This window comes from Mustelus asterias, chromosome 2 (assembly GCF_964213995.1).
Source record: "Mustelus asterias chromosome 2, sMusAst1.hap1.1, whole genome shotgun sequence".
NCBI classification, from domain to species: Eukaryota; Metazoa; Chordata; class Chondrichthyes; order Carcharhiniformes; family Triakidae; genus Mustelus; species Mustelus asterias.
The window spans coordinates 51,147,932-51,170,541 of NC_135802.1; the positions used below are offsets into that span (position 1 = coordinate 51,147,932).

At 42.9% G+C, this 22,610-nt stretch overlaps 1 protein-coding gene across 1 annotated transcript in view; it reads right to left on the reverse strand.

Annotated features, from left to right (window-relative positions):
- Positions 1-377: 377 nt before the first annotated feature.
- The window catches only part of itga8 (integrin, alpha 8), a 219,576-nt gene continuing 197,343 nt past the window's right edge, over positions 378-22,610 (reverse strand). The window contains exons 27-29 of the mRNA XM_078235261.1: positions 9,147-9,248; positions 6,209-6,331; positions 378-2,151 (exon numbers count right to left, since the gene is read on the reverse strand). The gene's annotated coding sequence lies outside the window, so the exon portion shown is untranslated. The remainder of the gene's footprint in view (positions 2,152-6,208; positions 6,332-9,146; positions 9,249-22,610) is intronic.

Consider the following 22,610-nt stretch of genomic DNA (forward strand, 5'->3'; position numbering starts at 1 on the left):
CCATTAGTAGGAGAGACTAGGATCCGAGTGCACAGCCTCAGAGTAAAAGGATGACCCTTTAGAACCGGGAAGAGGAGGAATTTCTTCAGCCAGAGGGTGGTGAATCTGTGGAATGCATTGCCACAGAATGCTGTGGAGGCCAAGCTATTGAGTGTTTTAAGACAGATGGATAGGTTCTTGATTGGTAAGGGGATCAAAGGTTACAGGGAAAAGGTGGGAGAATGGGATTGAGAAATTTATCAGCCATGATTGAATGGCAGAGCAGACTCGATGGGCCGAATGGCCCATCCTATATCTTCTGGTCTTATGGTCTAGATTGAAGCTCACTCTGCTTTTCACCAACAGTGCTTATATCCTGCAATTGATGTAAAATGCATCCCAGTGTTAACTGTTCAGTTTTATTGGGTTTGGATAACAAAACGTATGTGGCACGGGTTTATCAGATATACATATAAGTACATTTTAAAATGGAACATTGGGAGAATTGGATACCTTGCTCCAAATGTCAAAAAATTTACAACCATATCAGTAACAAGTGATCCTGCATTGTTGAGTCTGACAAAAACCCTCTATCAGCCATACAGTCACAATTATACATTTGCAATATATATTTATCGTACAACAGTATCCGTTGCGAGAGTGGATATTTTTCACTTAAAATCAGAAATATTCCAAAATGGTATACAACATACAAATCTAGCTTTTATACAGAAGTTGAATAATTTTGTAAATATCTGAAACTTGTGTAAAATGGAAAACTACGGTACCAATGAAAATCGTTGTTGATTGCTGCTTAGTTTATGCAAGTCCTTATCAGTACTCCCTTCAGTTGTAAGATCATTATCACGATAAAACAGACAAAACTGTTTGAAAAACCTTAATGCAAATTCCATATATGGCTAAATCCCAGTGTAAACATGCTTCCAAAACATATAAATACATATAGAAAATATTGCACGTTTAAAAATCTGTTACTCCCACTGCCAGTGTAGGGTGACATCATCCTGCAAATTGCTTCACATGAAAATGTCTGGATATTGAGTGCCGGTTCCTCTGTAAAGCCACATAATGAAGGACCACACTTAATGGTTTTTGTTGCAATTACCTCTTCCCTTGCTAGTCGTGTTTGTTTAGATTTACTTCCTATTAAAACAAAATCATTTGTTCAGAGATTTTTTTTTTCATCTTTCAGTAAAATTCCTTATCCTTTTAACCGGCAACCATGGGAGCAAGTCAGTGCCGGATTTTGGATCTTGCTGGATTTTGGGTTGGGCTGTTCAACTGGATCAGGTCGGTTCGGGTGGGGGTCAAGGGTCACTTGGGAAAAGACGGGTGCGCAAAGCCGATAACTCGTCGGTCCACCACCATGCCAATGCTGCACTTAGCTGAACAAACCGTTAAGTTATTTTACTCATCCAATAATAATAAAAACTTATGCATGGCAACTTTGAAATATGTCCGGATTGTCGGATTTGAGTTATTGTAACAGTATTTTAACTACTAGCTCAGTACAAACAAGAAAAATCAACACCATGGTTGCTTTATAACACATTAAGATCCTTATCGCCCTGTGTATTTCTAGCGAGTTGCCCAAAAAGGAAGGCTATATATATGCAATTCATAAAAAATAGTAGTGCATTTAAAACACTAATCCTGTGAGACTAATGCAATCTGAAACGTTTCTGACTATATGTGAAGACTTTTTTCTGATTGGAATCAGACACAATTTTATCTGATCTACAAAGCGCACAGCACTTGCACTTAAAAATGTACTTCAAGATAAACAGTGTAACTTAGAAACAGTCCCACCCAGTACTCCTACACAGTATTGAGAGGCATTTTATTGTGTTATCCTGGCAGAATGCTAACTGCAAAGTAACTTGCAGGTGATTGCATAGTCAACAATGGCACTTTCCCTGTTAAATTGCTTTGCTCAATGTTCGTTTGCTGTTGTTTCTTTTCTTCTTCACTTTCACCAAAAGCAAATGTAAGGAAATAAGTCTCAGTGGTGTGGACACATCTTTAAAGTAGCTGTTAGTGGATTAAGGCAGCTGGAGTCAGTCCTCAGGCATCTGCATCCTTTTCTGGGTGAAGCTGTTCCCGGTCTCTCATGTCGTCTTGAGGTGGGCGAGCTCGATCAAAGAAACCAAACTATGGAAACAGTGCCAGATTAAATGATAAATTCTCACCACAACAAAGTGATTACACTAGAAGTACAAGAACTGTAAACTCTAGTTTATGACTGCACGTCTAGACACAGCCAATTTTTTTTAACATCAAACAAATTAAATATTGTTTAAATACTCATAACAAAGACAAACTTACAATGCAATAATGCGCAACAGCTGGGGATTAAAAGTTTCAGGAGGAATATTTATTACAGTATTTCTATTCACACATTACTTCGTTTGAATACCACTGTTTAATATTTTCTGAATTATTCTACTTTACTATTAAATTTTCAGGAAGTTCAAATAAAGATTGACAATATTTCACAAGATTCCAGGCTCCAAATTCATTAGGTCATATTTGACAAAATTATCTAAAGTTTTAAGTAATGGGAAATAGCCCTGATGCATTTAACCATTAGGTGGCACAATAGTCATGAGTAGCTGTGATATATCAACAATCGCTGGATTTAAATATATACATAACCTCAATCAGAACGCGAGCTAGATTTTCCTATTCATTGTTAATGGATCTGGATAAAATGTGAACTGTGATCAATATATGACTCTTTTTACCTTCTACACTGTGGCTGCTATTGAGTTCTATGTGAGCGATTACGCAGGTTTTGCACTAATCATGTAGCTTGGATTATTTGAGGACTGTTTGAACAGTTTTCATCCTGAATAAAAATCAGAGGCGAGCTAATTTCCTTCAGCTCAATTGCACGTTAACTCAACTCAAAACTTCAGAAAAGTCAAAAGCTTTTTCCCAGAGTGGAAGAGTCAATTACTAGGGGGCACAGGTTTAAGGTGCGAGGGGCAAGGTTTAAAGGAGATGTACAAGGCAGATTTTTTTACACAGAGAGTAGTGGGTACCTGGAACTCATTGCTGGGGGAGGTAGTGGAAGTGGATATGGTAGTGACTTTTAAGGGGCGTCTTGACAAGTACATGAATAGGATGGGAATAGAGGGATATGGTCCCCGGAAGGGTAGGGAGTTTTAGTTAAGTCGGGCAGCATGGTCGGTGCAGGCTTGGAGGGCCGAAGGGCCTGTTCCTGTGCTGTAATTTTCTTTGTTCTTTGTTCCATCTCACAAGTAAAATCTGAGTTCTTTAGCAGACACGGCAGCACAGTGGTTAGCATTGCTGCTTCACAGCGCCAAGGACCCGGGTTCGATTCCCGGCTTGGGTCACTGTCTACGTGGAGTTTGCACATTCTCCCTGTGTCTGTGTGGGTTTCCTCCGATGTGCTGGTTAGGATGGTTGGCCATGCTAAATTGCCACTTGGTGTCAAGGGGACTAGTAGGGTAAATGCGTGGGCTTATGGGGATAGGACCTGGGTGGGATTGCAGTTGGTGCAAACTCGATGCGCCGAATGGCCTCCTTCTGCACTGCAGGGATTCTATTCTATATCTCAGTTCTGGCTTAACACGAATAAGTTTCTCTCGTTCAGATAAGATTGATCCAGGTTGTTTTTTCACTTTGGGCCTGAAAATAAGTAATATTAAGAAATGTATTGTAAAAATATTAAAAACCTGGATTTAAAGGAAAAAGTTATGCTTATCACTTTATAATGGCATTTCTACTGCAATAACCAGAATCACTTTGTTTTTTATGGCTTGTATTGCTGGATGTGGCGTGAATAAACTTGCTGAATTGGATGTGTATATGGCAAATTCATTTCAATGTAGATAAATTTGAGGTGGTTCATTTTGGTGGGAAGAATAAGGAAGCTACATACTCCTCGGAAATTAAGAGACAAAATGGGGGAGATGATCAAAAATCTGGTGGGACAGATACACAAGTCACTAAAAGTAGCGACACAGGTTAATCAGACTATAAAGAAAGCAGACAAACTGTTCATTTCTAGAGGGATAGAATTGTAAAGCAGAGAAGTTATGTTAAACTTTGTATAGAAACATGGTAAGGCTGCAGTTGTCCTGTGCAAGTTCTGGTCTCCATGTTATAAAACAGATACAGAGGCATTGGAGAATGTGCAAAAAGGATGATACCAGAACAGAGAACTATAGTTCCTATGGTGACTCCTATGGTGCAGTCAGAGGCCATTCAGCCATTGAGTTTGCACTGACTCACTGAAAGAACATCTTCCCCAGGCCCAACCTCCCTGCTCTATCCCTGAAACCCTACACATTTACCATGGCTAATCCACCTAACCTACACAACTTCAGACTGTGGGAGGAAACCAGAGCACTTGGAGGAAATCCACGCAGACAGAGAATGGGCAAACTCCACATAGTCACCCAAGGCTAACTTCGAACCAGTGTCTCTGGCACTGTGAGGCAGCAATGCTAACCACTGTGCCACCGAGAGGTTATACTTATCAGGAAATATTAAATAGCTGGGGCTATTGTCTCCAAAGAAGCGGCTGAGAAGTGATTTAATTGAGGTCTTTAAGAATATGAAAGAATTTGAGAAGTTATTTTTCTTTATTCATTCGTGAGATCTGGGTGTCACTGACAAGTCCAGCATTTGTTGCCCATCTCTAATTGTCCTTGGACAGAGTGGCTTTTGCCAGGTGGAGGAGAGTTAGGAGTCAACTATAACACTGTGCATCTGGAGTCACAAGTCGGCCCAACCAGGTTAGGATGGCACATTCCCTTCCCAGATGCAATTCTTACAATCAATGATAGCTTCAAAGTTACAATTACTGAGATTACTTTTCAAATTCAAGTTTTGTGTTAATTGAATTCAAATTTCAACATGGTGGGATTCGAACCCCTAGCCCCAGAGCATTAGCCTGGGCCTCTGAATTGCTAGTCCAGTGACATTATCATAATGCCACCACTGGGGTGGCACAGTGGTTAGCACTGCTGTCTCATAGCGCCAGGGACCCGGGTTCGATTCCCAGCTTGGGTCACTGTCTGTGTGGAGTTTGCACGTTCTCCCCGTGTCTGCATGGGTTTCCTCCGGGTGCTCCAGTTTCCTCCCACAGTCCAAAGATGCGCAGGTTAGGTGGATTGGCCATGTGAAATAGCCCCTTAGTGTCAGGGGCACTAGATAGGGTAAATGCAAGGGGTATGGGAATAGGGCCTGGGTGGGATTGTAGTCGGTGCAGACTCGATGGACCGAATGGCCTCCTTCTGCACTGTAGGATTCTATGATTCTATGATACTTCCCTGGAAACTTAAGTAGACACAGAAGAGATGTTTCCACTTGTGAGGGAAACCAAAGACAAAGGCCGCAAATATAAGTACTTATAAATAAATACAATAGAGATTGCAGGAAAAGCAAAGGCTATGGGCAGGGGACAGGCCTGTTGCTGGAATTCACAGGTCAGCTGTGAATGCCCTGTGAGAGGAAAAATTCAAGCAGCTACCTCTCCACCAAGAAGGAACACCCAGGAGAAAATCAGGGTGAGTTGTTTTTAATCTCAAGGTAGTCTCAGATTTTCATTTGTGTTTTGGAATTAGATTCTGTAGCCTTGTCCATTTTCTATGAAAACACTGAATGAGTGGTCTTAGGTAACACAATGTGAATAAACTTCCTTAGAATTTGTTCCACTGCATCACTGACAACACTGAAACTGAGTTTGCACTCAAACAACATATTCCATAAAACCATTGAATCCCTACAGCGCAGAAAGAGGCTCTCCGACCCATCAAATCTGCACTGATTCTCCAAAAGAGCAACCCACTCAAGCCCACCCCCCGCCCCCCCTCCCCTACCCTGCCCTATCCCTGTATTCCCATGCATTTACAATGGCTAATCCACTTAACCAACACATCTTTGGACACGAAGGGGCAACTTAGCATGACCAATCCACCTAACGTGCACATCTTCAGACTGTGAGAGGAAACTGGAGCACCCGGAGAAAGTGCACGCAGACACGGGGAGAACGTGCAAACTCCACACAGACTCAAACCTGGGTCCCTGGCAGCGTGAGGAAGCAGTGCAGATGATAGTTTATAAAATATAACTAATTTGGTCAGGCACTTAATGGGTTAACCTTTTTTAAAATTAGTGCATACTGTGTATTGCTCATGGGGTGCAATTGTAAGGGCTTGACAAATTGAAAACGTACCTTCCACATGACTAAGATCAAAATAGCCAGAACCAGCAAACCAACCAGTACAGCCAGAATTATGACCCACAGGGGAATTGCAAGTGAAGCATCAGGCGTGGCCCAAATCACTGAGGTCCTTATCTAGGGCAAGAAAAATATGGAACATGAGTTTTCAGCATAAAATACCTTAAAAAAATATAGCTGCAAATGATAATATCCATAATTGCTGCAGTTATATGTTTGTGTAACATAATTGTGGCCAAATTGTTCCATGATAGTCACAAATCAATATCATGTTACATTCCATGACATTGACATTTGTGTTTACCATTTTGGAACAGAGGAAAGAGATTAAATATGTCAAACAGGAATATTCTGTATCAGAGTGCCAACAAATGAAATATGAATTGAATCAGTTAGTCTCAGTAAATCAGTGACAATAAATCACTATGTCATTACATGCAGCAAATAGTTGTCCCTTTGTGAAAGATATAGTAATATGCATGACTAAAACTATTGACTGGGTTAGTCTTCAACTTGACTCATTTCACTGTTAATATCCTTCGATTCTTATTTGATTACTTAATATCCCGGAATTGTGCACTACAGCATAAATGATGGAATTATTGAGATTTCATTGTAAGGAACTTGAGGCTAATTGTGCACAGTAATCCTTATTGTTAAATATAACTAGTATATTTTTTACTGTGATGCTTGCTGTTTTTAAGGGAAGTCCAGAGGTGACCAGGTGGTTTCCTTCAAGATCGGGCAGGGAGAAGTGCCAAGAAAGGAAAAAGGCTGTTCACAGAGTGGGAGACGGTGGGAGTGAGCAGAGTGAGAGGAGGAAGTGGGATCTGAAAGTATAACTGGGTCGGGAATGAGTTGAGCACAGGTAGACTCGGGAGCTAATATAACATAGGTAACCATGAACTGAAGGGGACACTGGTAGGCAGGAGAGGGGCATTTCTGTAGCTATATTATTTTTTCCCCCCAAAGTAATCCATTATAATTGGCTGGTCTATGATAGTCACATGACTAATACTACTATGTGGTTAGCACGCTCCAGTCAGCAGCGAAAGAGCGATGGTACGACATGAACAGAGAGAAAGACAAATGTAAATGAGTGTCCTGTGCTAATATATTAATTTTGTTTTTGTTCAAACCAATACAGTTATTATAACAATAGAGGATTGATTGCACATTAGAGAGATCTACAATCCAGATTGTCCTGTATGTCTGCTTATCAAATGTAATGGATGAAATTATATAGCTTGACACTGGCCATTGTTAAACGCTATTATAGGCATCTGTTTATTGAAGATCAAATATCAATTAAAGGTAATGAGTTGGCTCTTCCTGGTTAATTAGTACATAACAGTACGTATGACAGCAATCAAAGACTTGCAGATTTACACTGGTGCCAATTCCAAAATTTGTCCTCATCTCAGTGGCGCAAAATGTGTATTTGTAGAACACCAGAGATGAAAGTACTTGTTTTATATAACCAGGAATTGGAGAATGGGATGTATAAAGCTATAAATTTGGCATCGAGAGAATGTATTCTGTGACATAAGATTGATCAAATGAAATATATGAAATCCTAGGGCAGGATTTTTCAGATGACAAGAATTAGTGGGGAACACATCACTGTTGATGTCAAGTTTAAGTTTATTTATTAGTGTCACAAGTAGGCTTACATTAACAGTGTAATGAAGTTACTGTGAAAGCCCCCTAGTCGCCACACTCCGGCGCTTGTTCAGGTACACTGAAGGAGAATTTAGCATGGCCAATGCACCTAACCAGCACGTTTTTCGGACTGTGGCAAGAAACCAGAGCACCGGAGGAAACCCACGCAGGCAGAGGGAGAACATACAGACTCTGCACAGACAGTGACCCAAGCCGGGAATCGAACCCAGGTCCCTAGCACTGTGAGACAGCAATTTGACCACTGTGCCACATGTCATGTAATTGTCACGAGAGTATTAATTGGATATGGGAGAGTCTTGTGCTCCCAGCAGCACCAGATTCAAACAGTGGCCACTGCTGGGACCACAGCCAGTTCCTGATGGAGAAGAGCTAATGGGGGCGATTCTGAAGGTAAGTCTGGATTATCAGTGGGGCATGGCTGGGAGGCTTCAGTGAGCAGAGTGAGGGCCTGCGAAGCTGGGTTTGAGAGGGTGTGGGTGAGGGGAAGGGGGGTGGGAAGAGTGATAAGTGAGGTGAACGAGCACAGGGGATCCTCACCCCTTCTCCTTGCCCGATACCAACCCACAGAGCTAAAGCTGGTCTCCTACCCACTTGGTGTGGGCCTGTCCTTGCAATAAAGTATTGGCGGAGGCAGGCTGAAGCTCTTGAGTAGCCATTACTTGACCACTTAAGAAGCTCAACATGCCCAAGAGCAGCAGACCGCTCAACACATACACTGCCTCCCCATAAAATGGAAGACAGGTCAGGGATGGGTGGGTAGCTGGTGTGCTGGCCACTCGCAGAATTTTACAAGTACCCCCAATTTCTAATGCACCGGCATGGGACCATAAAATACCACCCCTAGTTATATTGTGAAACAAATATTGAGGAATTTTGGGACGCCATTTACATGTGATATCGGTACATTCTAACTAAAAATTGGCCAAAGAAACTAAGACATTATTGACAAAGTACATAAAGTTCTGAAAAGTTTGAAATTTAGAAGTAACAGTATTATGTAAGAAGGGAGCCTCCTTAATTAAATGTGCAGTTGTATTTTGTAGGGGTAAGTCTAATCTTCCTCATGAGAAATTCCATTTCTGCTAAAGCTACGTTAACACATACCCATACGGATGGGAACAGTCAGCCTGAGCAAAAGGAAGTTGTGTCTTGGCAATTTCTCTCTGGATCCTGAGACTATATACATCCGGTTAATGTTATCTAAGCAAGTCTCATGTTTATAAAATGTGTTTTCCCTCAAGGTACTTACCACAGTGCTCGCGCTGGGTAATTCCTCTGGCTGGATTTTGTACGCCATTTCCTTCACTGCAAATGACACCAGAGACTGCAGAGAGTAATGGTTGTTCCTTCTCTGTCAGGAAAAACAGTAGAAAATTGAACCACATGCAAAGGTAGTGAAACAGAACAGTGATTCCTAGTGCTCGGTTCCCGAGATTATTTTTAGCTGTGAATAAAATAATTGAGTTTGATTGCTCTACCATGATTACACAAGTAGAATTGGTGAAAATCTGTTTTCTCAAACCAAATGAATTAGAAATACTGCACTGTACTTTGGTCATGTTGGACAAGAATATCATCTTCCCTGATATTTATTTACTTAACCGAACTGTAAGTAAATGTTCTGCAATTAGTTTGTTTTCTGTGGTGTTAATGAAGTGGTGTATGTTGCTTCTTCCAGAACTGGAGCTCCTAATCCAAGTATGCAGTTTATTATGGTTTATGCCTAAATATTCCACATCCTCTTGACTGATTAAACAAAAAAAACCCTCTGAACTTTTCCCTGTTTCTTTTTCAAGGCCTCTTTGAAGATTCAGAATAGGCAGCAGTAGGTAGTTACTTACCCTACCCCGATTATAATGGATAATGGTTAAACAAGTCAGGTCAGGATGGTAAGGAACATTTAAATTAAAACACTTCATAGGATCATAGAATCCCTACAATGCTGAAAGAGGCTATTCGACCTGTCGAGTCTGCACCAACTCTCCAACAGAGCATTTTACCCAGATCCACCCACACCCTATCCCCATAACCCCATGCATTTACCCTTCCAATCCTCCTAATCTCCACATTTTGGGACATTAGGGGGCAATTTAACATGGCTAATACACCTAACCTACACATCTTTGGACTGTGGGAGGAAACCGGAGCATAGGAACATAAAAATTATGAGTGAGAGTTGGCAATTCAGCTCTTTGAGCCTGCTCTGTCATTTTATATGGTCCTATATCGCTGATCTCCATCTTGTCCTAACTCCACTTCCCTGCCTTTTCCCCATGGCCCTTTATCCTGCTTTTGATCAAATATTTATGTTTCTCTTTCTTAAATCCATTGATTGATTCTGCATCCATTGCACTCTGGGACAGTGAGTTGCATAGATTCACAACTCTCTGTGAGAAGTAGCTTCTCCTTACCTCTGTCTTGAACCTCCCCTCTCTTACTCTACAACTATGACCTCTTGTCGTAGACTGTACTAGAAGGGGGAACATTTAGTTAACATTTACTTTATCAATCCCGTTGAGTATTTTACATACCTCAATCAAATCCCCCCTCATTCTTCTGTACTCCAGCGAGTACAAGCCCAAGCGACTCAACCACTCCTCATACGACAGCCCCTTCAAACCTGGAATCAATCTAGTGAACCTCTTCTGAACCGCCTCCAGTGCCACCACATCCTTCCTCAAGAAGCACCCGGGGTAAACCCATGCAGACACGGGGACAATGTGCAGATTCCACACATACAGTCACCCAAGGCTGGAATCGAACTCAGGTCCTTGGCACTGTGAGGCAACAGTGCTAACCACTGTGCCACCATGCCACTCTACAGTGGTGAGGATTAGGGGAATAAATTAACTATATTTGTTGAAAGGTTGGGGAAAGCAATTTTAGGGCAGGACATAAACGGGTTAAATTACTAAAGAATACAAGAGTAAAATGGCTTTCAATGTAGCACTGATCTTATTGTTCTCGAGTAGGAGCTGAAAGCATTGAGGTGTTAAGTAAGGCTTGATGCATACAAGGAAGAAGGGGTGAGTGGGAAGAGGTAATTAGTATAGTAGGAAGTTGGATGGAGTATAAATACTGGCACTGAACAGTTGAACTGAATGGCCTCTTTCTGTGCTATAGTTTCTATAATAGAAGTAAGAAAAATGTTAATACTTTAACTAAATACAGTGGGGTGAAGTTCCCACTTTGTAAGAAATCAGTGATTCTGATTCAAATTGTACCTCAAATTGCAGCCTTACAGAAAGTGCCTTTTCTTCCCAATAAAGAAAGGTTGGCAAACTAATATTGATTAAGATTTTCCCCTTAAACAAGAATGATGATGGTGTCACCTTCCTGTCTCAACTAGCTTTGCTACAACTTATTTTCAACACTGAGAAAACGGTCAAGAATTTCCTTTTGACTTTCTGCTCTGCCACCTTGGTAGCGGTGGAACACCAGCTTATGTGTGTCAATGAGATTGCTGCCGAACTTTCACCAAAGCACCATCGGCTAAGCAGGAGAGGCTTGCAGGAAATTCCTGATGCAAATTTGAAGTGAGTAATGTCAAAGAAAGTTGGAGAATTTGTATCCGACAGACTAAAATGACATTAGTAATCACTAATAGCCGCAAAGGAGGAAGGAAATAATTTGAATTTGGGACTCTAGCTGAATTGTAAAAACATTCCAAAAACTGCTTGATTAGAATATTTAACCCGCAAAGCACTAATAAGAACAGATGTTGTAGTTTGTACTGCATGGAGTTTCTATTTGTTTGAAAGAAGTCAAATCAAAATCATTTTGCTGTAATGCTTAATGTAAATTTTCACCTTTAATTATATCTTACAAATATATTAGAGCTTTGGCATATCCCACCACGAAGATACAGTGCATGGAGAATGTGAGAAATGCAAACTTAATTAACTCTTATCATGGATTTATATGATTTTGCTCTCCCCTGTCTATCAGTTTAAGATTGTCACAATTCCCACAGGAAATCTCTGAAAAGGCTTTTGGAGACGAGGAACATGCTTCTCTCTTGAAATAATTTATGTCAGGAAGTTTGGCACATTCTACTCCCGAAGCACTGTAAAAGCTTAAAAAATAACACTAAATATCTGTAATAAAGGTCACTGAAGTAGGCGTATGTTAATTAATACAACAGTAATGATCGCACCACAACTGCATTTGAGCAAACCTTTTTTATAAGTGAGTTCATGTAGTTTGGTGTACTGTTATGTCAGAAATCAGAAGTAAACGTCAAACGAATTGAATAGCACAGGGAGTTAATAGGCCAATCTTTACAAAAAAATTGTGACTATACTTATCTTTGATGCAGGCATATTGGGCTACGCAGTGCGGGAAATGGATTGCATCCTGTTGAATTTTACAGTTCACAGCTTGCCACCTAATTAACTTAGCTCCAGTGCACGCAAAAGGGGCACAACTCTACAGACTCAAGCCTGGATTTTTCACAGAGTCACGGTGACTCCAGGAACCTTCCGAAATGGCAGAAGGGATCCAAAATTGGAAGTGCCGCTGTCATTTCCGACAGACCTTATTTTCACTGGGGGAGGGAACAAGGATGGGGTGTGACTCCCGCATTTGAGAAACTTGAACTCACCTGGGCTATTTGAGTTTAGCACTGAATTCCAACAGAGCAGGCGGATGAGAGCAGCCACTATGTGATCACATATGGCTTCAATCATTTTAAGGACATTTGGGCTCCCTGGATCCAGAGGATTAATGTCATGGCATTCCAGCAACACACTGCAGCCTGGCACTATGGTTGCCCCTCACATTTGGGAGGCACTTCAGCAGAGTTTCAAATTATGGTTAAGGAATGTTAAAAAAAGGGACTGATTATAATTTATAAGCTTCAAGCTTAAACATGAATGCAGAAAATAGATCACTTTGTATGGACACATTGATAAATTAGATAAATGATTTCCCCTTTGTAAGCTGTTTCAATGCTGCAGGGGATGGGGAGCAGATGACATTTGTAAGTGCTGTGAATGCTGGGCAAATTGCCAGGCCAGTATGATTATAAATGATGTGCTTCCACTGGTGGAGGGTATTTCCTGCACCAGCAATCTGCATCCCGACTGGGCTTTTAATGTAGTAAATGTTACAAAGTTTACAAGGTTTGGTGGGAGAACGGCAGTGGATGTGGAGAAGAAATAAAAAAAAGAAAATGAGTTAAGGAACAGACAGTGAGCTTGGCTATAAAATTTAGGAGGGGTAACCAAAGGTTTCATTGAAGGGATGTGTTTCGAGTGGATTTTCGTGCTGGAGAAGTGAATAGGATTTTAGGGAGGGAGTTCCAGAGAGTAGTGCCAAGACAGCTAAGAAATCTGCTACCAAACAGTGAGACGAAGGGAGTGGAATGCACAATAGGTCAGAGAAAGAGACATGAGGATAAGGGAGAGGATGTCACACAGCATTTTTGTTGTATTGAAGTTTAATGTTGTGACAGCCTTAACAGCAACAAGAGCTTTTCCAGTTCTTGCCTATGACTATAGGTCAGCCCACAGCAGCTGTATCATAGCCGAAAAGTAGGTATTCTCTAACATGTTCAGATAGAGGTGGCAGTGGGTGGGTGGCACATCATGCCAGAAGAATCCCTTTTGAGAAAGCGATTCTCCTCATTACATCATTCAACTGTGTGAAAATTCAGACAGAAAATCCCACTGTCTTAGCTACCCAGGGCACAACATTTATCACTGATGTTACTTACAAGTCTCAGTCCAAATGCAGCACAAAAAGAAATTGCTTTGAAAATACAGCCCATGTAATTGAAAACTAGCTTTAAGAGGCCAAATGGATTGCGTGCTCAGAGATGACGTAGCCATCTTTATCCCAGCTGCTAGAGGTATTTGTTATGCTCTGATACATCTTCTCAACACCTTTCATCTTTTCTTTGGGAGAGGCGATGGCCTAGTGGCATTATTGCTAAACTATTAATCCAGAAACTTAGTTAATGACCCGGGTTTGAATACCGCCACGGCAGATGCTGGAATTTGAATTTTTAAAAATATCTGGTATTAAGAATCTACTGATGGCCATGAAACCATTGTCAATAATTAGAAAAACCCATCTGGTTCACTAATGCCCTTTAGGGAAGGAAATCTGCTGTCCTTACCTGGTCTGGCCTACATGTGACTCCAGAGCCACAGCAGTGTGGTTGACTCTCAACTGCCCTCTGAAATGGCCTAGCAAGCCACTCAATTCAATGGCAACTAGGGATGGGCAATAAATATTGGCTAGCCAGTGACATCCATGTCCCACGAATGAATAAAAAAACTATCCACAGGTCCTGGGCTGAATTTAGTCAAGGAGGTGGGGGCAACCCCATCTCATCCAATTGTGGGATGCACCTTAGGAGTATCTGTCAACTAGACAGTCTGTCACAATAGCTGATGGGAGCAAGGGCAACAGCTGGGGCTATACCCAGGTGAGAGGACACAGCAATGGATGCTTCCCTCACAATGGCATGAAAGGGGTTGGAATTTGCCAGGACCAGTCAGGCAAGCTACAGAAAGTGGATGTCAGCTAAGCAGAGGTGGTGTTGCTATGAGGGTGGCCGTTACTGCAGTGGGTCCCTTCTGTGAGTCACAGCTACCTGGTGAGGAGGGTCCCCTCAAGCCTGCAGGCAGGGCTTCCAGGGTTCATCGCCTGATCTCTCTACATGGTGGAGGGCCCACCCACTGCTGGTAAAATGCCATTCATAGAATCATGCACCGCAGAAAAGGCCCTTTGGCCCATCAAGTCTGCATCGATAATAACTACCACTAAAGTTGCGCTAATCCCATTTTCCAGCACTTATCCAATATCCACAGCCCTCTGAGTGAATTTTTTTTTCTGTAACTGCTCTGTCCATTTGACCAACCCATCAATATCTTCCTGTAACCTATGTCCTTCTTCATCACTATTAACCACGGTACCAACCTTGGTGTCATCTGAAAAATTACTGATCATTCTCCCCCCACATTATCATCTGTATCATTTATGTATATAACAAACAATAAGGGTCCCAGTGGTGGTGGGAAGAGACCCTTAATTGATTACAAAAGTGACTCATTGGCCTCAAGGTGAGAGGGTCTTTCATCACCTTCCGTGTTGCTGGTAGAATGTCATGGTGGCAGGAAGAAGATGGCATTCCAAACCTCTTCACATTTTACTGGTCTCCCTCGCCCCTCCCAGCCCATCCCGAGAGGGCTGATAAAATCTCGACCATGTGCAAAGTTCCATTTGTGCCAGCCAATGAACGCAAGTTCTAAACATTTCCAAGAACAACAACCTGGGAAAGTCGAAGGCCATTTTCACAAAACAGGTGACTAAACATCCAGCATGGTGGTCAGACTGTACACCAGGAATCTGTCAGCTGCCATAAAGGTGAAGGCAAAAAAAGAGATATCCAAAGCCTGAAACTGAAAACAGCTGTTAGAGCCTTTGCATATGTGAATAGGGAGCCTCATACCAGCTTGACATTCCATTCCAAGCTTGCAGGCTTCTGAGGGGATCCTCGTTCAAACAGACTTGGTGTCTGATTGGTGCGAAGAGGGGGTTGGGGGGGGGGGGGGTGGGGCCTGCTTAGATCCCCTTTCAAGCCCCAGCTGCTGATGCCTCCTCCCTGCAACCTTCATCCCACGAACCCCTTTTTACCATCATTTACCTCTGCCTGGGTCCATAGGTGATTCTAGGCCTCAGGTGGGTATGGTACTGTCAGCAGCCACCATCTCCCCAGAGACGCGTTGAGCAACGAGGAGCTGCCAACCTCTCATTGGCTGACAGCTTTTAGAAAGTTGGGCTTCCTGAGGAAGACCTTGGTGAGCCTGCCCAAAAAGAACATGGAGATCTCACTGGCAAATGAGCGAGACCGCCCCCGCCCCCCCCCCCCCCCCCTTACCACTATTAAATAGTGCACCTTTTGTAAAGAATCTACAGTGCAGAAGGAGACCATTTGGTCCATCAAGCCTGCACTGACAACAATCCCATCCAGGCCCTATCTCCGTAACCCTGCATAATCCCCTGACACGAAGGGCCAATTTATTATGACCAATCAATCTAACTTGTACATCTTTGGAGTGTGGGAGGAAACCAGAGCACCCGGGGAAACCCATGCAGACACAGAGAGAACGTGCAAACTCCGCACAGTCACCTGAAGCCGGAATTGAACCCGGGTCCCTAGCGCTGTGAGGCAGCAGTGCTAACCTCTGTGCCACTTTTAATTTGTGAAATAGTAAATGAGGAATTTCTTTTCATTTATCTCTTGCCTCCTTATTGCAGCACTCAGATTCCTCAATGGACAAAAGGTTTCATCAGAATGGCACACCCATATTGGAGGCTGTGGCTGTGCTTGTGATGAAGCAGTTTATGATTGTGGGAATGCTTTGTGCTGGTTGGGGGGTGGGGAGCCCAGACTTTCAGGGTTACAGTTTTGTATGGCTTTCGGCTGTTTGTTATCTAAGCTGTGTCTCTATGAATTTCTCTGGTTACCAGATGTGCAGCTGTGGTTGTCCTGATCACATTATGTTCCTCTTCCTCCACTTCCTCTTTCTCCTGTTCGCTGGAGGATGATGAGTGGTCAGCAGCCTCCTCCTGTAGCTTCACTCCTTCCGGCAGCACCATATTGTGCAAGACATAGTGAACCACCACCCTTTTGGAGAACCCGAATGGGGCAAAGTGAAAGGCACCCCAAATGCTCCCCCCCAGGATGGCACGGTAGTACAGTGGGTAGCACTGCTGCTTCACAGCACCAGGGACCCAGGTTCGATTCCGCTCTTGGATGACTGCCTCTTTGGAATTTGCTCATTCTCCACGTGTCTGTGTGTTTTTCCTCCGGGTGCTCCGGTTTCCTCCCACAGTCCAAGGAAGTGCAGGTTTGGTGGATTGCCATGCTAAATTGTCCCTTAATGTCCCAAGATGTGCAGGTTAGTGGGATTAGCCATGGGAAATGTGTGGGGTTACGGGGATAGGGCAAGAGATGGGCTGGGTAAGATGCTGATGAAAAGTCGGTGCAGACTCGATGGGCTGAATGGCCTCCTTCTGCACTGTAGGGGTTCTCTGATCTCCCAAGGCACCTGAATCGTAGTTTTAGCAAGTCAGTGGATAGCTCAGTGATGGCTTTTGTGGTGTGACATGGCTCCTGTTGTACCTCTCCTTGGCATCATTAACAGGGATCCTGACAGTTTGATCAGAGGGTAGACTACCTGCTCAGAGGTGCAAACACCAGTGGTAGATTGGGCTGGCATAGGATGTAGGAATCATGGCAGCTTCCAGGAAACCTTGCACAGACATGGCTGATGAACTTACAGTGATCACACATGAGTTGCACACCGACAGAGTAGAATCACTTCCGGATTCACTGCAGGATTATCTGATGACGCTTTGACTGTCATGTGTGTCGAACCTGTGGAAATCCAGATACTGCAGCAAAGATATGATCTCTGTGTGCCTGACTGGTCTGAATAATGTCAAAGTGCGTGTACTGGCTGCTCTTGGCATGCATGGTATTTGTGAATTGGGTGATGGACTGTGGGCTGTAGATTATGAGATCCTGCAGATGTCCCTGGACTTTATTTGAAAAGAGCTGGAGGTGAAGAAATTTGGATTTGTGGTGACTAATATTTTCTCCAAGCTTTCCCACACAGGCCATGCACGTGCCAGCCCCATTAAGTTATCACGTTTGCACAGCCACACAAACTATAACTATAATAGGGCGGCACGGTAGCACAGTGGTTAGGGTGGCACGGTAGCACAGTGGTTAGGGTGGCACGGTAGCACAGTGGTTAGGGTGGCACGGTAGCACAGTGGTTAGGGTGGCACGGTAGCACAGTGGTTAGGGCGGCACGGTAGCACAGTGGTTAGGGCGGCACGGTAGCACAGTGGTTAGGGCGGCGCGGTAGCACAGTGGTTAGCACTGCTGCTTCACAGCTCCAGGGACCAGGGTTCGATTCCCGGCTCGGGTCACTGTCTGTGTGGAGTTTGCACATTCTCCTCGTGTCTGCGTGGGTTTTCTCCGGGTGCTCCGGTTTCCTCCCACAGTCCAAAGATGTGCGGGTTAGGTTGATTGGCCATGCTAAAATTGCCCCTTAGTGTCCTGAGATGCGTAGATTAGAGGGATTAGTGGGTAAATATGTAGGGATATGGGGGTAGGGCCTGGGTGGGATTGTGGTCGGTGCAGACTCGATGGGCCAAACGGCCTCTTTCTACACTCTATGGTTTCTATGATTTCTATGAACTGCAACACTACATTCTGCACCCTATCCTTTCTTTCTCCCCATGTACTCTATGAATGGTATGTTTTGTCTGTATAGCACGCAAGAAACAATACTTTTCACTGCATCCCAGTATATGTGACAATAATAAATCAAATCAAATCAAAAAAGTCAAACACATTTAAACAAATCACCCGCAGGGTGAAATTTTCTCATAATCTGTCAGAGTGTCAGGCTCTGACTGAAAACGCCATGTATCTCTCAAGATGCACAACCGAATGTGCCCGTTAACTGTGGAGGAGAATGGGAACGTGTTGGGTTTCCCACATGCTATGATTTGTGAGGTTTTAATCACTCCACTCCCACACCCATCTGAATCTGCTCCCCTCCACCTTGGCAGATACAATTCTGCCCTTTGGGGTGTAGGAACATAGGAGCAGGAGTAGGCCATTCGGACCCTCGAACCTGCCCTGCCATTTAATCAGATCATGGCTGATCCTCTACCTCAATGTCATTTTCCCACACCATCCTTGTATCTCTGAGGTCACTATTATCTAGAAATCTATCTCCCTCTGCTTTGAACATACTCAATAACTGAGGCAGAGAATTCCAAAGATTCACCACTCTCTCCTCATCCCAGTTCTAAATGTCCTACCTCTTAGCCTGAGATGTGTACTCTGGTTCTGGGCAGAGGAAACACCCTTCTTGCATCTCTCCTGTCGAATCCTGTAAGGACTGTGTACACTTCAATGAAGTTACATCTCATGCTTATTTGCCTCTAAGTGTCAGGGGGATTAGCAGGGTAAATATGTAGGGTTATGGGGATAGGGCTTGGATGGAATTGTTGTCAGTGCAGTATCAATGGGCCGAATAGCCTTCTTCTGCATTGCTGAGATTCTATGATTCTACATGCTGGCATCAGATGAGGTTTGCTCGAGGGTATGCATCTGTTGTTTTCTGAAAGATTGAACATCTAACAGTATTTCAAACATGCCATAATACTGGTCCCTCAGTGGCTACTCATTTATAGAAAAGAACATCTAATGGTTTTTAGCGATGAAGGCTGCAATAGGAAGATGAGTGTCATGAGAAGCAGTTTAGTATCACAAACCTTCCCTCCTAACCCCCGTCTCAGGAACCTCTCCAAGACCTTCTTCCCCAGCATTTCTCGTGAACGTTCTTTATAAAGAGGACTAGCTTGGAGATCTAACAAAGCCTTGGAAGATATAAGCAGAAAGGGCCAAAACATGTTTGGTTATACTGAAATGCCGTAATATGGAATTCTTGGATATAATGAGCTGCATACGACAAACAATTACACACCAAGGCCGGAATTCTCCCATCCTGCCCGCCACTGGAACTATAGCGGGCGTGTTCCAGACAATGTGAAACCCCATTGACAGTCGGGAAGAAATTTTCGGCTTTTAGACCAGCACGGCCAGAGAATTCCACCCCAAGTTTGGTTTATTGTGGTTAAAATGTGTAAGAATGTGACTGAAGGAACATTTTGAACTGAAGGCTGGGATGGGTGCTCCCAATAAGAAATTCAAACATTTGACAGAATTTGAGCGACTTGGCTTAACCTGGTAGGGTCATTAGACTTTTTTCCAGCACTGAAATAAGACGACAGGTTTGAAGCGGTTTTTAAAAAATCAAGCACTATTTGAGCCAGATCTTGATTTGGCCGATTGAGTTGATGAACTTTGATGTGGCAACTGAAAGCTGACATTTCACTACAAGATCGCATTTCTGCAAAAAAGTATTGCTCAGCTTGTTTTTCGGATCCAAGTGTGGAATGTTCCTGGCTCCAATATCAGAAGCAAATCTAAATATCTTCCTTTTTTTTCTGTCGGAACATTGGAAAATTTGTAGCTAATCCAATACTTGTACCTCTGACAAGATCAGTATGGGGTCTTCTCATACTCAGACTTGTGAACAAAAAGGATAGAAAAGCATCTACTCGTATGATCTTCCTCAATGTATTTCTGCGCTCTGGCAATTGTTGTCATGTATCTTTCGTTAAACCAAGTCTGTGAGCCAATGCAAATACATAGCTGTTTGGATGGGATACGGCACTAGATACTATGTCAATGTCCGTGCCAGAATTAAGTCTGTTTTTTTGTTAAAAAATAGTTGGAATGCAAGACTGAGGTATCAGCTTCCTGTTTGAGATTATTCCAATTCACAGAGCCAAACGCTGTAATTCCTATTCCTTTCAAGATACACCAAGATAACAATAAAAGGCTGCTTGGATACAGACCAAAATGTGTCAACCATTGCATTGCTGCATTCTTTGTGGTGATCAGATGAACCAATGTTAGGTATAATATCGAAGTATTCCCTCCAGTTTGGGAGGTGGATAAGGTCATTAGTGGCCATGAAGGAAAGTTAGCATGGTTTTGCAACTCGCCTATCAAGAGAGAGATGCTCAGTTTCTGTCAAAACCAGAGAATCATAGATCCCCACAGTTCAGAAGGGGGCCATTCGGTCCAACTAGTCTGTACCAATTCTCCGACAGAACATCTTACCTAGGCCCATCCCTCTGTCCAATCCCTGTAACTCCACGTATTTACTCAATGACTCCCCCTAACCTACACATCTTGGGACACTAAGGGGCAATTTAGCATGTCCAATCCACCGAACTTGCACATCTTTTTACTGTGGGAATAAGCACCCAGAGGAAACGCACACGGACACAGGGAGAACATTCAAACTCCATGTAGTCACCCCAGGCCAGAATTGAACCCGGGTCCTTGGCGTTGTGAGGCGACAGTGCTAACAACTGTGCCACCGTGCTGCTCCTAATAATATTGTAAACAACTGCTATAGTGACCTTATTTTCCTTCTGGCCTGCATGTTCAGCTGACTTTAGAGGCAGACGATTCCAAATCTTACCTGCTGGAGGTTATCAAACTATGACTAGAAAATATGGTAACTTTTAACATAATCTGTCATAACTCATTGAGAGGAGTGAATGCGAAGACACATATGGTTAAAAGTACAAAGTTGAAGATGTTTTTGTTCAGAAGTTGAGCTGCTTATATTTCTGAAAATATGTATCAGTAAATTCTCCAGAATACGATCTCCCCATGGGGGGGGATAACCTTTGGAACCATGATAACGGATCAAGTAAATTCTTTCTAAATTCTCCAAAGCAAGGAGCATTATTACAAACTACTGATTCTCAAAGTGTGGGGTAGGAGGTATGCCCAGATGAAGCACAGTGAAGAATGAGGAAAAAAAATAATGTGTGGGATTTTCTGGCTCGCTCGCCCCAAAACTGGAAGATCCTGTCCGAGATTCTCTCCTGCTACGATTCCTGTGGCGGATAGAATGGAAAAATTTATCCCAATGTTTGAGGATTTGCAGTTTGAGGATCCAGTCCACTTATTTGCATTTTGAGATAGATTCCTTCTTCTCTGCTGCCATTGGATACTCTTCATCTATGTCTTTGTCACCTCCAGACTCGAATACTCGAAGGCTCTGTTAGCCAGACTCCCACTTCCACTTCAGCACATCCAATATTCTGTTGCCCATATCCTACATCAAGTATTGATTATCCATCACCCCTGTCCTATAATGGTTCCAGGGTCCACCAACGCCAATGTAAACCTCTCACACTTGTGTTCTGTTCTTCATATTCCTTCTTGGCCTGCCCTGGAACCCACCTATTATCTCTAATTTCTCCCAACCCTATCCACTTTTCAAACTCTGCATTTCTCCATATCACTCTGTTCCCTTCTGGAAAAATAGGTCAAATTCACTAAGATACAAATAACACAATATGTACATATGGGGCGGGATTCTCCGGCCGTTCACACCAGCGGGATTCTCTGGTCCCACTGCAGTGAACGGAGATTTGGCTGAGTGCCAAATTTGCTATCCTCACTGACAGCGGCGGAGTGGCTGGAGAATTCCGACCACGAATTTTGCTCAGGTTCCTTTACCTGATCACATTAAAATATTTTATATTATTTCTATTTTGAGATGATTTGGGTAACGATCCTTGTAAAGATTTATTACTCTCTGCTGAGTTATTTTCTGGGTCTGGTGGCACATCAACTACAGAAGAACTTGATACTGGCAACGTCCACAATCTTCACAGACTTTCTGACAGATACTCTGCTTTGAATCTGTGAGAGGTGGTATGCAACCTGCAACCAGATTTTATACTGAGTGATTTATTCCTCACGTGTTTTCAGTGCATGGTAGTCAACTGTTTTATTCCACAAGTTAGAGTTGCCACTTGTAAATCTTTCATTGCTCAAAAGCACAGTCTAGAATCTGAAGCCAAAGTACTCGTCTTCAGGGACACACTGTGTTCCCTCATTAGTAGGTCACTATTTTCAATTACTTTGAGCTCCTCCCCCTGGATTATCATGATAGGTTTTTAATAGATTGGGGCAAAGACTCTCATGTCAAGATTTAGAAAATAACTTTGAGTTGTGCGTGAACTGAAATTTTTTTATTTATTCATTTATTTTAAGTAGAAAAATCTGTTAGGGACAAAGCAT